Source organism: Macaca thibetana, chromosome 3 (assembly GCF_024542745.1).
Source record: "Macaca thibetana thibetana isolate TM-01 chromosome 3, ASM2454274v1, whole genome shotgun sequence".
Classification (NCBI taxonomy): Eukaryota; Metazoa; Chordata; class Mammalia; order Primates; family Cercopithecidae; genus Macaca; species Macaca thibetana.
Window position 1 is genome coordinate 93705251 of NC_065580.1, and position 13020 is coordinate 93718270.

The 13020-nt window shown below is 45.5% G+C and overlaps 2 protein-coding genes across 8 annotated transcripts in view; one reads left to right on the top strand and one right to left on the bottom strand.

Annotated features, from left to right (window-relative positions):
• Nucleotides 1-13020, bottom strand: part of TOMM7 (translocase of outer mitochondrial membrane 7) — a 540985-nt gene that overhangs the window by 400895 nt on the left and 127070 nt on the right. The gene's annotated exons all lie outside the window — the stretch shown is intronic.
• The window catches only part of GPNMB (glycoprotein nmb), a 73010-nt gene that overhangs the window by 6581 nt on the left and 53409 nt on the right, over nt 1-13020 (top strand). The window contains exons 1-2 of one of the 2 annotated variants that reach the window (XM_050783133.1): nt 1727-1791; nt 6213-6424. The exons of the other annotated variant lie outside the window; for it this stretch is intronic. The gene's annotated coding sequence lies outside the window, so the exon portion shown is untranslated. Of the gene's footprint in view, nt 1-1726; nt 1792-6212; nt 6425-13020 lie in introns of those variants that run through there. 2 annotated transcript variants of the gene reach the window in all.

The window sequence follows — 13020 nt, forward strand, 5'->3', positions numbered from 1 at the left end:
ACCAATGTGGAGCCTCCATGTATTGATTATGATTTGCCTGTAGCTTCTGTTTTCCTGACATTTACCCCTGCCCTTAAAAACCTTACCTGCAAGCCATCAAGGAGTTAGAGACTTAAGCATAAACTGACTGTTTCCCTTGCTTGGCACCCTGCAGTAAATGCCTTCTTTTCTATCACTGCAAAAACCTCAGTGTGAGTATCTGGTTTTACTGCACTGGGTGAGCAGGCCCCAGTTCACTTCTATAACCTGTGTGAACCTCTCACATTGGTCCTTCAGGCTGAGGTCACCAGCAGCAGCTTCCCTGACCTCCACTCTTTCAGCCTTTCCAATAACTGCCTACAGTAAAAGCCTCCTAAATGGAATACGCAGAGGCTCTTCTGATATCCTGACCCAACTGTGATACAGAGATCTATCTTGGTCGTTTTAACAGCTGAATAGTATCCCGGTGCCTAAGTGTCTTATAATGAATTTAACCTCTCCCTTATTGATGGACACTTGGGTTTTTCTAGCAATTTACTAACACAATTAATGTCAGGATGAACTTTCTTTCTTGCACGCACATACACACGTGCAAGTTCTGTATTTGCCACCCCAAGCGCATGACTGCTGAATTGTGCTTTAAGGAACTTTCCATCACACCACGAACATGTCACATTGTTAGGTTCCTGTGATCACTGTGAGGAAGAGGAGGGGGAGGGGTCCATGGAGGCTGTAATGTCTAGACTCTTTCTTCCCGGTCTTTAGTTCACCAAATGTAGTTCACCTGTGGACAAAGGGGCTCTTTGAAGCGTCCTCTCAATTTTTAAAATTTTGTGTTTAGAGATAGGATTTTGCTTTTTTGCCCAAGCTGGTCTTGAACTCCTAGCATCAAGTAATCCTCCGATTTCATCCTCCCAAAGTGCTGGGATTACAGGCATGAGCCACCACACCTGGCCTATATTTATTTATTTATTAGTTTTTTGAAACAGAGTCTCAGTCTGTCACCCAGGCTGGAGTACAGTGGCACAATCTAAGCTCACTGCAACCTCCATCTCCCGGGTTCAAGCCATTCTCCTGCCTCAGCCTCCGAGTAGCTGGGACTGTAGGCGTATGCCACCACGCCCGGCTAATTTTTGTATTTTTAGTAGAGACGGGGTTTTGCCATGTTGGCCAGGCTGGTCCTGAACTCCTGACCTCAAGTGATCCACCTGCCTTGGCCTCCCAAAGTGCAGAGATTACCGGCGTGAGGGATTACCGGTGTGAGCCACCATGCCCTTCCCCTAAATTTATTTTTTAATTGTCAAATTGTTACCAGCAGTGAATCCATAGGGGTCTGCAACAACCTCAGTTCTTGCCTCCTCAAAAGAAAGAATTAGCCCAAGGGGGCATAAGGTAGAGTGAGAGGCCAAGGCAAGTTTTACAGCAGGAGTGAAAGTTTATTAAAAAGTTTTATGGCGAGAATGAAAGAAAGTAAAATACACTTGGAAGAGGGCCAAGCGGACAACTTGAGAGAGTCAAGTGTGCTGTTTGACCTTTGCCTTTGGGTTTTATACGTTGGTATGCTTCTGGGGGGTTTCATCTCTTCTCCCCAATCTTTCCCTTGGGTTGGGCTGTCCGCATGTGTGGTGGTCGGCCAGCACCTGACAGGGGGCGCATGTGCAGTATGGTTACTGAGGTTGTACGCATGCTCACTTGAGGCGTTCTTAACAGCGCAGTGCTGCTGGAGGAAGGTTATATACCAGTTAAACTCCGCCATTTTGCCTATTAGTGGGTATGCTTGAGTCCAGTCACCCAACTCCTGATATCTTATTAGTAAGTTGCTAATCACCAATTTCAGGTATTTCTATCTATTGGGAGACAACCTTTCTCTGGCGCTGCGACCAATTATTATTTTAGAGAGACAGCCTAACAACCGCTTGACCGTCGCCTGATGGTCACCTGACATTCCTGGTGCGGGCAGAGGTCCTCTCCTGCCCTGCTCATATCTGCCTAACTACTGTAACAATTTCTGTGGAAGCCCCATTGCCTTCTAATCTCCCTTGGTCACCTGGGTCAGGGGCATCTCTCTCTTAGCTCTACCGTATAGCCCCTGCTTCCACCATAACAGTTCACAAAAAACTGGCAAATCCCTTAAAATTTCCAATTTCCCTTCTTTTGCCATTTTCTGTAGGCTGCTATGATTCAAGCCAGAGAAAGCTGCTACCTCAGCCCCCACCTCCATCGCCACCAGGGTGAGCCCCCAGACCCTTGCCTGGCTTCTCCAGCCCTCACCTTGGCTCCTGGCTTTGTGCTGAGTGGTCCTGCCTTCCCACAATGCCCTTATCTCACCAAATCTTCACCCTGAAGCCATGAATTAGAACTTCTAGCTGGCTAAATGCAGTATCTCTCAGAAATCTGTAATGTGTTCTTTCTGCTTCTCATGCCCAATTAAATAATTAGCGTCACTTTACAAACTTCTGTGGGCTAGCCCTAGAGCTCAGCTCTAACACCACCCAGGTCTCCAGGTAAAGCCTGACTATACCTCCTATCCTTGTTTTGTTGCTGATAAATAAGCTTTTTAGTGATCTTGCAGAAAAATTATTTTTCTATTTTTTTTCTCTTTTGCCTTCGTATCTTGAGTTGTGCCATGACAAAACACCACCAACCCCATTTTCCAAACCTTACATAGAGATCCTCTTCCCCCTTCTTCTCCCTGTGTGCCTAGTGTGGTGTGAAAACACAGCCTGAAGATATTCTCGCCAGCTTCTTTCTGTAAGGTTCCCCACCCTTCTCCATCAGCATTCTTAACGCCACAGGGATTCCTTCCAGCCCACTTTGGAGTGGTTTCCCTCAGGCCGCAACATTTGCTGTTATTTTATGAATAAAACTTTACTGGTGCTTGGTAAACTGAACGAACAAGTACTATTTTAAAAATAAATACAGAACATAATACAACAGCCAGCAGTGTTTCTTTTTTTCTTTTTCTTTGTTTTTTGAGATGGAGTTCCACTCTTGTTGCCCAGGCTGGAGTGCAATGGTGCGATCTCTGCTCACTGCAACCTCCGCCTCGTGGGTTCAAGCAATTCTTCTGCCTCAGCCTCTCAAGTAGCTGGGATTACAGGTGTGCGCCACCATGCCCGGATAATTTTTTGTATTTTTAGTAGAGACGGGGTTTCTCCACGTTGGTCAGGCTGGTCTCGAACTCCCGACCTCAGGTGATCCACCCACCTCGGCCTCCCAAAGTGCTGGGATTACAGGCGTCAGCCACTGCACTCGGCCCTCTGCCAGCATTGTTTCTAAAGGGCATTACAAACATTGCCCTGTTGATATTAGTAAATATATTTGTTTTAAAGGCTCAATTTTATCAGAAGAAACCTAGAAACAGAAACTGGAATGGTGTAAAAGGCTCTACCCTATGATTATTTGGTTTTCCCAAACCCAATTTTTTTCTGGATCTGCATACATTAGCTATTCTTTATTCTTTGAAAAATAGCACTTTAACTTAGCGTAACTACCTAATCCCCATTTACTCATGAGATTTAGAAGAGAGGACCTCAGAAGGAAACATTATTCAACTTAAAACAAAAATCTCTAAGTAAATGATGCTTGAAGCAGATAAAAAACCAGCTAACCTACTTCCATTACTTAATTAAGAAGGTAGAATCAATATATAAGTGTTTGCTAATTTTATTCATTTTTTTGGTCAATTACATTTATGATATTCAGTGATGTCTGTTTACAATAATGTATGTGTATATACATATATATATGCAGACACTTTTAAAGAACAGGTTCTAAATTCCCCAAATCCCAATATGGCCAACATAGCTAGCATATAGAATTCCTGATTTCATGGGTACTGTTTCCTAGGGTGAGATTAAAGTATAGCTAGTAGATTCAAAGATAAATATTAAGTGGAAAATATAAGTGGTAAACAGGTATGACAAAAACCATGAGGATGGTCCAAGAATGTCTGAAATTGAGAAGGCCCTGCTCTCCCTTTCATGCTGCCTAACACATCATGATTAAATAAGTAGTGTGATGCCTGATCCTCATCCATCCTTCCTGCGTTTTGTTTTTTGTTTTTTGTTTTTTGTTTTTGTTTTTGTTTTTGTTTTGGAGACAGAGTCTCTCTCTGTTCCCCAAACTGGAGTGCAGTGGCTCAATCATGGTTCACTGCAACCTTCGCCTCCTGAATTCAAGCAATTCTCCTGCCTTAGCCTCCGGAGTAGCTGGGACTACAGGGATACACCACCATGCCTGGCCAATTTTTGTATTTTTAGTAGAGACAGGGTTTCCATGTTGGCCAGGCCAGTCTGGAACTCCTGACCTCAGATGATCCACCCACCTTGGCCTCCCAAAGTGCTGAGATTACAGGCGTGAGCCACTGCACCTAGCCCATCCTTCATGCTTTATGTTAAATGATCAGCCACAGGTATAGCAAGTTAACTTTGTGACTTGCTCACTGTACCCTGCTCTTTCCTGCAGAGCTGGAGCAGTGAGGCAGAATCCACCTGCTAGACTAATTGTGCTGTGTTTGGGTATCAGAAAAGGCCATGGAGCATTTATCTGTCCAGTGGCCAGTGAGTTGATTTGGGTTTGTTTTGCTTTTAAGAAAGAGGAAGAGGGTGGTAGTGATCTCCTCTCCAAGAGCCCTGAGCAGCTGACTTTAGGGTGTCACGGGGTCTTGCCTGCCTGGAAGCATTTCAACACCAGGCTCAGGCCCCTGCAGAGCAAATCCCATGACTCCAGTCACTGTTGTGCCAGAATTCTGTTGTGGGCAATTCAGTTTAAGTAAGCAAGTCTTGAAACATCTTTTTATGTTATAGGGATTTTATGGGAAGAGAGGCTTAATTCTGCAGGATTTGATTTATGTTAGTATTAATAATTTTTGACTGATTATTTTTTCTAGAAAGGGTATGAGATGACTTACGAAAATATATACAGGCTGGGTGTGGTGGTTCACACCTGTAATCCCAACACTTTGGGAGGTCAAGGTAGGCGGATCACTTGAGCTCAGGAGTTTGAGACCAGCCTGGGCAACATAATAGCTGGGCATGGCGGTGCGCACCTGTAGTCCCAGCTACTCAGGAGGCTGAGGTGGGAGGATCACTTGAGCCCAAGAGGTGGAGATTGCAGTTAGCCAATATCACACCACTGCCCTCCAGACTGGGCGACAGAGCAAGACTCTATCCAAAGATAAAGCTTTAGACAAGTGTATGAGAAAACAGAGGCAAAAGGGAAATGAGGACAGGAAAGAGAAAGCGGAGCCACAAATGGAGACTCTAACCAAAATGTGTGCTCTACGGGCTCTGTGCTTACTGGCAGTGCTAGCAGAGCTGGTTCTTAGTTTCCTAATAGCAGGATAATGAAGGCAGCAGTGAGCTGTGTGGCTCACAGTGTCCCTAATTTTTTTCTTTTTTCTTTTTTTTTTTTTTTTTGAGACAGAGTTCTGCTCTGTCACCCAGTCTGGAGTGCAGTGACACGATCTCGGCTCACTGCAGCCTCCGCCTCCTGGATTTAAGTGATTCTTGTGCCCCAGCCACCCAGTATCTCAGACTACAGGCATGCGCCACCATGCCCGGCTAATTTTTGTATTTTTAGTAGAGACAGGGGTTTCACCATGTTGCCCAGTCTGGTCTCAAACTCCTGGCTTCAAGTGATCCACCCACCTTGGCCTCCCAAAGTGCTGGGATTACAGCCGTGAGCCACTGTGCCCAGCCGCTAGTACTTTTTTTCTGAAAAGAGAATACAACTGCTCAGGAGAAGGCTAAGCATTCTATGTGCTGAGATCAGAGAGAAATTTCTCACGTACATGTAATGCCTTCAAAAGGGTCCTCAGTGAATGCCTTTGGATGGACCACAGTAACTTTTCAGGGCAGTTTCTTATGATGTCCTCTTGCAGAGCAGGGCGCTTCAGGCCATAGTAAGCATGGGAAATCAGTTCTACAGGGAGCCAAGATGATACCCTTTGGGGACACATCTAGATGATACCCTTTGGGGACACATCTCAGCTTGTTAGCTGAGTGGGTTTTGGAGGGCCCGATGGGTGGTCAGACCTATTATCGCTGAGCAAGCTCTGCAAACTCTTCAGCATCAGTGAGTTCAGGAAAGCATATGAATGCATATGAATAACTGTTCTGGGCTTCAGTGCTGTGTGCTTAAAGGTGCTGAGCGAGAGGCAGGGTCAGGACTAGCTGCATGAGTTGTGAGATCCAGGGTAAAATAAAAATACAGAGTTCCTTATTCAAAAGTTAGGAATCAAGATGGTGACAATAGAGCATTAAACCAACCGAAGCTCCTTTCTACGCGTGGGGCCCTGTGAGACTGCACAAGTCACACTTCTGTGAAGCTGGCCCTAGACAGGAGAGATGACGTCATGAAAAGTTGAAGAACCTGGTGAGGACACAGCCTGAAGAGAAGGTCAAGCCAAGCTTCGTTCTGCTGAGCCCCAGACTGCACACAGGTAATTCCCCAAGCTCCTAAAGACAATGTCTCTCAAATCCCAAACTCGGGTGTGGAAGGAATACTACTTTCTTTCTCATAACAAGTTAATTTTTGGCTCCACACCTCACATTACAAGGGTCACAGAAAAGTAAATGGGTAAACAAACCCCACCACCAATCACATCCTAAAACCCAGTCTCCCCTGCAGTTTTTGCATAGAAAGCTTTATTATTTGAGTTATTCAGGGTGTTTCCCCATAATGATCTCCTGTAAGAAATATTGGGGAGAACAGGGACAGTGGCATGTAGCCCCACTTGGTCTAACAGAGTGTTTTAATGAGACCTGGAGGAGGAAGGTCAGTCTCTGGGTGACAGGCAGCCCCTAGCGGGAGGATCCTGCCCCATTAGATGCTTCTCTGCCACTTCAGACCCGGGTGGGTCCATCTCCGCCTCCCAGGCTAGATGTAGCCAGGCCCCAAAGCTCAGGATGTTTACAGGAGGTCTAGAGCAGGAACCACCGAAGAATCAGAACTGTTCGTTCATTCAGTGCATGTTTATTGAATACCAGCTAGGTTAGGCACTGCTCTTGGGGCTAGGGAGACAGTCAAGAATAAAACAGACCCAAATCCCTGCTCTTGTGGAGCTTGTGTACTACTTATGGAAGACAATCTGTTTTTAAATGAGTCAACCATATTGTGTCTAGGAAAATAATAAGTGCTATGTTAAAAAAATAAACGTGAAAGGAAATAGGTTATACTAGGTGTGGATATTGCTGTTACCAATAAGGGTATCAGTGACGATCTCACTGAAAATGGGCATTTGGGCAAAATACGAAGAAGTCAGAAAGCGAGCCAGGCAAATTCCTGGGGGAATGGTGTGTAGTGCACAGGCCCTGAGGTCAGAGGGCCTGGTGGGCTTGAAGCACAGCAGGAGACCGTGGGGACCTTGAGCAGAGTGGGGTTGGTACTAGGGGGTGAGGTCAGAGAGGGAGCAGTGGCTGCAGCAGGACTTGTGGAAGGATTAAGTGGCTTATTAGAGATAGAGAGGAATGAAAATTGGAGTTTAATTTTGGACATTTGATATTTGAGATGTTTATTATATATCCACATAAGTTAGGGTTAGGGTACCCATATGGAAAAAAAATGGACATCAATCAGAAGTTAACTCTAATTGAATCACAGACCTTCATGGAACTAAATACAAAAGCTAAAATTACTATTAAAATTCTTGGAAGAAAACAGAGGAAAGTCTTTGTGACTTGCTAGAAGGCAAGGATCTCCTATATAGAACAAGTAAAAGCATGGAATTTTTGTACTAACTTGATAAATTGGACTTTATTAACATTTAAAACTCTTCCTCATTGAAAGACACCATTACGAAAACAAAGAGACAGGCCAGATGCGGTGGCTCACGCCTGTAATCTTTTCACTTTGGGAAGCTGGGGTGGTTGGATCGCCTGAGGTTGGGAGTTCAAGACCAGCCTGGCCAACATGGTGAAACTAAAAATACAAAATTAGCTGGGTATGCTGGTACATGCCTGTAATCCCAGCTTCTTGGGAGACTGAGGTAGGAGAATTGCTCGAACTTGGATGACAGAGGTTGCAGTGAGCCGAGATCGCGCCACTGCACTCAAGCCCGGTCAACAGAGCAAGACTCTGTCTCAAAACAAAAAACAAAAAATGAAAACAAACAAAAAAAAAACAAGAAAACAGACAAACCAGAAAATGGGAGAAAATAGTCACAACATAGAAAACTGTTACATCTTCATAAGAAGACAGATAACCCTTTGTTTTTAAATGGGCCATCTATTTGAACAGACACACAAGGATGTATAAAAATGGCCAATAAGCACATGAAAAAATGCCAATATTATTTGTCATCAGGTATCTGTAACTTAAAACCACCATGTGATACCATTACCATTGATTAAAATGGCTAAAATTTTAAAATTTACCAGTACCAAGTGTTGATGAGGATGTGGAGTAATTAGACATCCAACCATTGCTTGTGGAAATGGTACAGCTGCTTTGTAAAAGTTTGGTGGTTTTGTAAAAAGTTAACCATGCACCTACCTCCAGTAAGACCCGGACATTCCACTAGGTATTTATCAAAGAGAAATGAAAAGCTATGTCCACACAAAGACTTGTACACAAATGTTTATAGCAGATTTATTTGTAATAGCCAAAATCAGGGTGAGGGTGTGGACCCATCAACAGGTGAATAGATTGATAATTAGATATACCCACACAATGCAATACTGTTCAGCAACATGAAAGAGCAAACTTCTAATACACACAACAACATGGATGAATGTCAAAATGATGCTGAGTGGAAGAAGCCAGGCACGCAAGCATACATATGGCATGACTTCATTTGTGTGAATGAAAACCAATCTACAGTGACAAAAATATCGTTGGTCCCTGGGGCTGGGAGACCTGGTGCAAAGTGACACAAAGAATCTTTTGGGGGTAATAGAGATGTTTTCTATTTTGATTGTGGTTGTGGTTTCATAGGTGTGCACAATTATCAAAATGGATTGAATGTATGTTTACTGTATGTAAAATAATCCACAATGGAGTCAATGAGAAAAATAGCCAATTCTATAGGGCCCTTCTTGACCTCTCCCAGACAAGCTTTTACCCTTTTCACTCCAGACCTTTTGCTAATAGGCTAATGGGACCATAGACAAAGGTCTCCCTTTGGATCCAAAAAGGAGTATAGTAAGCTGGACAGTGGCTCTCAAGTTGCCGGAGTTTTTTGTGTTGTTTTAAATACATCTAGGAATATTCTACTACGATATCTGAGAAGGTTGTATCCTAGCCTAGAACACAGCCTGAGGCAAAAGCTTGCACGCTAATGTCTTACTGAAATATACAATCCAAGAGAAGCAGAAGTGATAGAAAAGGAGAGATGGGTCAGGAAAAGAGGGAGAACAGAGAGCAGGGGAAGGGCTGCTGAGCTTGTCACAGCTTGCAACAAACACAGCAGGTTGCTCGTTCTCACAGGACATCTCAAGAGAGGCCAGAGAAACCTACTGCATTTGAAACAGTCTGTTGTTGGGGAGGAAAGGCGAGTCACTTATCTGCTGGCTTCTTTTCATCTTCTCTCAAAATCCCCATGGGGCGTCAGCTCCCCAGTACTGCTCCACGTTGTGGAAGCCGAAGCCTCTGTCAGTGGGCTGTGCACATAGGCACTCCTTGGTCTGTGGTGGCCGAGTCTGTGGCCAGGGCTTTGCCACAGTGGGAGGAGTGGGAGCTTTCACTGAGACCACTTAGGCTCAGAGGGAAGGTCACTAGGGTTAGCAGGTCTGGGAGGATGCCAGGCTGGTCTGGTAGAGTTGGGTGCCTGCAGTCTGTGCACAGAAAGCTCCCTATATCTGGGTGACTGGAGTTTCCAAAAAGGGTGATGGAACCAGAGGGATACTGCTGTGGTGGCGTTTCCAGACCCGGTGAGACTGACAAGAGTAAGTGCACTAATTGGAAACAACTTTACCCTCTTTTGAGTGTTACCAATTCTACTGGGTTGAATAGTGGCCCCCCAAAATTCATCTTCACCCAGAAGCCTGTGAATGGGACCTTATTTGGAAATATGCCCTTTGCAGAGGTAATCAAGTCAAGATGAGGTCAAACTGGATTAGGGTGGCCCCTAAATCCAATGACTGGCGGTGTTTTGGCCAGGCACAGTGGCTCACACCTGTAATCCAGCACATTGGGAGTCTGAGGTGGGCAGATCACCTGAGCTCAGGAGTTCAAGACCAGGCTGGCCAACATAGTGAAACCCCCTCTCTACTAAAAATACAAAAATTAGCTGGGCAAGATGGTATATACTTGTAGTCCCAGCTACTTGAGAGGCTGAGGCACGAGAATCACTTGAACCCGGGAGGTGGAGAGAAATTTGGACAGAGAGGCACAGATACCCAGGGGAGAAGGCCATGCAAAACCAGAGGCAGAGATTGCAGGGGTACTTATACAAGCCAAGGAACACTACAGATTTCCAGGAGCCACCAGAAGCTAGAAGAGGCAAGGAATAATTCTTCACTAGGGCCTTCAGAAGGAGTATGGCCCTGCCAGTACCTTGATTTCAGACTTCAAGTCTCCTTGAACTAGGAGAGAATAAATTCCTGTTGTTTTAAGTCACCAATTTGTGGTACTTTGTTATAGCAGCCCTAGAAAAACAACATATCTCCCACTACCATTAGTGTCACATCCCCAGTGTGCTGGCTTACATCATCAGACAGAAGCCGGAGGACATCCCACAGGCTTCAGCCTGCAGACCCTAGGAGGAGGTGTAAAAAACTAAGGATGGATCATGTTTACTTTGGGGATTCTTGCTACCCGAGGAAAGAGGTCTAAGGCGAAGCAGAGCTAGGTAGAAATGTTCTTCCTTCCTAAGGGTTCTGGATCTGGGCTAGAGAGGAGAGCAAAGGAGAGACAGTGAAGAGATGGAACCCTGGATGCCAGGGGGGCCCCTGTCCGACGTCAAAGACTCAAGGGGACTCCTTGACTTAGGAACGCCTCAACACCTTACCAGAAACCTGCAGCTCAGAGAATGCACTCTGTAAGAAATCAGGGAACGCTGGGATGTGTGGATTACTGGACTCTGAGCAAATGACTAAAATCGAGCATTGCACCCTGGCCAGAGAATATGGACACCCAGTAGGGCCAGGAATGTACAGACTCAGAGCGTCAGAGTGACTGCACACCACCAGGTGGCTTAGCAGAGAGGGAGAGGGAGAAAACAGCCCACCTCACTCCCCCACCTCGCCCCCACCCCCACTCCTACCCTGAGAGCTTTGCCAGGCCAAGAGGCTGCTTTAGGAGTAGACAGAGAAGATTGCCTGGGGTGAAGATTATTCAAGAGTAATTTGGATAATAGAAGTGTTCAGGCCGGGTGCAGTGGCACACGCCTGTAATCCTAGCACTTTGGGAGGCCAAGGCAGGTGGATCATGTGAAGACAGGAGTTTGAGACCAGCCCGGCCAACATGGTGAAACCCCATCTCTACTAAAAATACAAAAATTAACTGGGAGTGGTGGTGCACCCCTGTAGTCCCAGCTACTCAGGAGGCTGAGGCAGAAGAATCACTTGAATCTGGGAGACAGGTTGCAGTGAGCCAAGATCTTACCACTGCATTCCAACCTGGGTAATAAGAGTGAAACTCCATCTCAAAAAAAAAAAAAAGAAGTGTTCAGGGAAACCTTGGATGTGCCCAGGAAGTGCACTTCTTAAAGGGTGCTTTCCCTTGAAGAGGGAAGCATAAATTCTGCTCACGTCAGGCAAATATGTTGGGAATATTTTCTTCCTGTGAACAGTGAGTGCAAAGCTAGAAAAGATTCCCACACTTGCCCACTGGCCCCATCCTGCCCACTTCTGAGAACACAGGCTATTTCCAGAGCTCAGTAATACTACAAAGATTTTGTCAACAAGTAAACTAGAAACTCTAAACCTCTCAGCAACTTGTCAAAAGCATCAGCCAACACTGAACACTGCCCCCTGCCCCGCCACCACCTCCCATCCTGCAGAGGGCAGCTGGGAACAGCCAGGGACAGGGAGGACAGGGAGAGCCCCTAACTGTGATGCGTTACAGGCTCCGAGCTTAGGGCCCGTGGCTTTGTCAAGGGTCTTCAAAAATATTCATATTAGAACGCTGGAAAAGTATAGAGAGGCTCCAAATACAGAGAGACAACTGGGTAGAGGCAATTAATAAATGTTTGGGGAATATATTCCAACTTCATCACTGTTACATTTAGTATTTACAAAAATTTCCTTCCATTTGAGGTGAGTGGTAGGTGGGATGGAAGGAACCCTACCTGGGGTTGGGGGTAGACATCTCCAGAGGCCCAGGTCCTTCCCAGGAAGAGTGGCCAATCGATCTAACTGAGGGACAATGGACCTGTGCACAGAGTCCTACAGGGACCCTCACTAGGCAGTGATAGGAGGTGATACTGGCTCAGGAACCATGCCCTGCGGAACTGTGGGCATTGAGTGCCCACTGGAGAGGGAAGAAACGGCAGCGCTAAGCATAGCTGTTTTTTCTAGTCCAGGATGGCCCCAAGTGAAAGAGACATTGCTGATATATTTAGCCAAAAACATTGTTCACTAAAACTACCTATTCAGAAATTACTCAGACAGGCATTCCCTCTGATTTAGAGTCCATTTATTATTTTGTCTTCTGGAATGAGCCATCCAGCCTAGGGCAGTGTTATGACTGAATTGTGTCTCCCCAGAATTCACATATTGAAGTCCTGCCCTGCAGTGCCGCAGAATGTGACTGGGTTTGAAGATAAGATCTTTAAAGAAGTGATTAAGGTGAAATGAGGGCATATGGGAGGGCCCTAACCCAGGGTGATTGGTGTCCTCATAAGAAGAGAGTAGGACACAGGCGTGTGTGTACATAACAAGAAGGCGGCCATCTGAAAGCTAACGAAAGAAGTCTCAGAACAAACCAACCCGCCAACACCTTGATCTCAGACATCAGCCTCCAGAACTGTGAGAAGAAAATTTCTGTGATTCAGGGTTCCCAGTCTGTGCTACTTTGTTATGGCAGCCCTAGCAAACTAGTACAGGCAGCATCCTGGTGACAAGAGATCACTTCGTTGGAAGCATCAGACATGCCTCA